Source organism: Triticum dicoccoides, chromosome 2A (genome assembly GCF_002162155.2).
Source record: "Triticum dicoccoides isolate Atlit2015 ecotype Zavitan chromosome 2A, WEW_v2.0, whole genome shotgun sequence".
NCBI classification, from domain to species: Eukaryota; Viridiplantae; Streptophyta; class Magnoliopsida; order Poales; family Poaceae; genus Triticum; species Triticum dicoccoides.
In genome coordinates this window covers 764,920,444-764,923,277 of record NC_041382.1, presented here as the reverse complement: position 1 = coordinate 764,923,277, position 2,834 = coordinate 764,920,444, and positions in this window count along the sequence as shown.

The window sequence follows — 2,834 nt, the reverse complement described above, 5'->3', positions numbered from 1 at the left end:
TTTTTGAAGATGATTCATAGATAAATTACTCACGTCCAGCAATTTATTTTATAATTTTTGGGGCTCCAGATCTTGCGCTAGCTACAGATTACTACAGACTGTTCTGTTTTTGACAGATTCTGTTTTTCGTGTGTTGTTTGCTTATTTTAATGAATCTATGGCTATTAAAATAGTTTATGAACCATAGAGAAGTTGTAATACAGTAGGTTTAACACCAATATCAATAAATAGTGATTTCATTACAGTACCTTGCAGTGGTCTTTTGTTTTCTTTCGCTAATAGAGCTCACGAGATTTTCTACTTTGAGTTTCGTGTTGTGAAGTTTTCAAGTTTTGGGTAAAGATTTGATGGATTATGGAACAAGGAGTGGCAAGATCCTAAGCTTGGGGATGCCCATGGCACCCCCAAGATAATCTAAGGACACCTACAAGCCAAAGCTTGGGGATGCCCCGGAAGGCATCCCCTCTTTCGTCTACTTCAATCGGTAACTTTACTTGGAGCTATATTTTTATTCACCACATGATATGTGTTTTGCCTGGAGCGTATTTTATGATTTGAGTCTTTGCTTGTTAGTCTACCACAATCATCCTTTCTGTACACACCTTTTGAGAGATCCATACATAATTTGGAATTTGATAGAATACTCTATGTGCTTCACTTATATCTTTTGAGTTATATAATTTTGCTCTAGTACTTCACTTATATCTTTTAGAGCACGGTGATGGATTTGTTTTATAGAAACTATTGATATCTCATGCTTCACTTAGATTATTTTGAGAGTCTTAATAGCATGGTAATTTTCTTAATAATAAATATGCTTGGTATTCAAGATTTGTAAAACTTTCTTTTGAGTGCGTTGAATACTAAGAAAAAAAATTGATGCTTGATAATTGTTTTGAGATATGAGGATGGTGATATTAGAGTCATGCTAGTTGAGTAGTTGTGAATTTGAGAAATGCTTGTGTTAAAGTTTGTGATTCATGTAGCATGCACGTATGGTGAACCGTTATGTGATGAAGTCGGAGTATGATTTATTTATTGATTGTCTTCCTTATGAGTGGCGGTCGGGGACGAGCGATGGTCTTTTCCTACCAATCTATCCCCTAGGAGCATGCGCGTAATACTTTGCTTTGATCACTTCTAGATTTTTGCAATAAGTATATGAGTTCTTTATGACTAATGCTGAGTCCATGGATTCTACGCACTTTCCTTCCTTCCACCATTGCTAGCCTCTCTAATACCGCGCACTTTTCGCTGGTATCATACACCCACCAAATACCTTCCTCAAAACAGCCACCATACCTACCTATCATGGCCTTTCCATAGCCATTCCGAGATATATTGCCATGCAACTTTCCACCGTTCCATTCATTATGACACGCTCCATCATTGTCATATTGCTAGCATGATCATGTAGTTGACATCGTATTTGTGGCAAAGCCACCATTCATAATTCTTTCATACATGTCACTCTTGATTCGTTGCATATCCCGGTACACCGCCAGAGGCATTCATATAGAGTCATATTTTGTCCTAAGTATTGAGTTGTAATTGTTGAGTTGTAAGAAAAATAAAAAGTGTGATGATCATCATTTTTAGAGCATTGTCCCAAGTGAGGAAAGGATGATGGAGACTATGATTCCCCCACTAGTCGGGATGAGACTCCGAACGAAAAAGAAAAAAAAGAAAAAGAGGCCATAAAAAAAGAGAAGGCCCAAAAGAAATGAGAGAACAAGAGAGAAGGGACAATGTTACTATCCTTTTACCACACTTGTGCTTCAAAGTAGCACCATGATCTTCATGATGGAGAGTCTCTCATTCTGTCACTTTCATATACTAGTGGGAACTTTTCATTATAGAACTTGGCTTGTATATTCCAATGATGGGCTTCCTCAAAATGCCCTAGGTCTTCGCGAGCAAGCGAGTTGGATGCACACCCACTTAGTTTCGTTTGTTGAGCTTTCATATACTTACAGCTCTAGTGCATCTGTTGCATGGAAATCCCTACTCACTCACATTGATATCTATTGATGGGAATCTCCATAGCTCGTTGATACGCCTAGTTGATGTGAGACTATCTTCCCCTCTTTTTTTCTTCTCCACAACCACCATTCTATTCCACATATAGTGCTATATCCATGGCTCACGCTCATGTATTGCGTGAAGATCGAAAAAGTTTTGAAAATGTCAAAAGTATGAAGCAATTGTTTGGCTTGTCATCGGGGTTGTGCATGATTTAAATACTTTGTGTGGTGAAGATAGAGCATAGCCAGACTAAATGATTTTGTAGGGATAGCTTTCTTTGGCCATGTTATTTTGAGAAGACATAATTGCTTTGTTAGTATGCTTGAAGTATTATTATTTTTATGTCAACATGAACTTTTGTCTTGAATCTTTTGAATCTGAATATTCATACCACAATTAAGAAGATTTACATTGAAATTATGCCAAGTAGCACTCCGCATCAAAACTTCTGTTTTTATCATTTACCTACTCGAGGACGAGAAGGAATTAAGCTTGGGGATGCTTGATACGTCTCCACCGTATCTATAATTTTTGATTGCTCCATGCTATATTATGTACTGTTTTGGACATTATTGGGCTTCATTATCCACTTTTATATTATTTTTGGGACTAACCTATTAACCGGAGGCCCAGCCCAGAATTGTTGTTTTTTTTTGCCTTTTTTAGGGTTTCGAAGAAAAGGAATATCAAACGGAGTCCAAACGGAATGAAACCTTCGGGAACGTGATTTTCTCACCGAATACAACTCAGGAGACTTGGACCCTATGTCAAGCCAATTAACAGGAGGCCACGAGGTAGGGGGCGTGCCT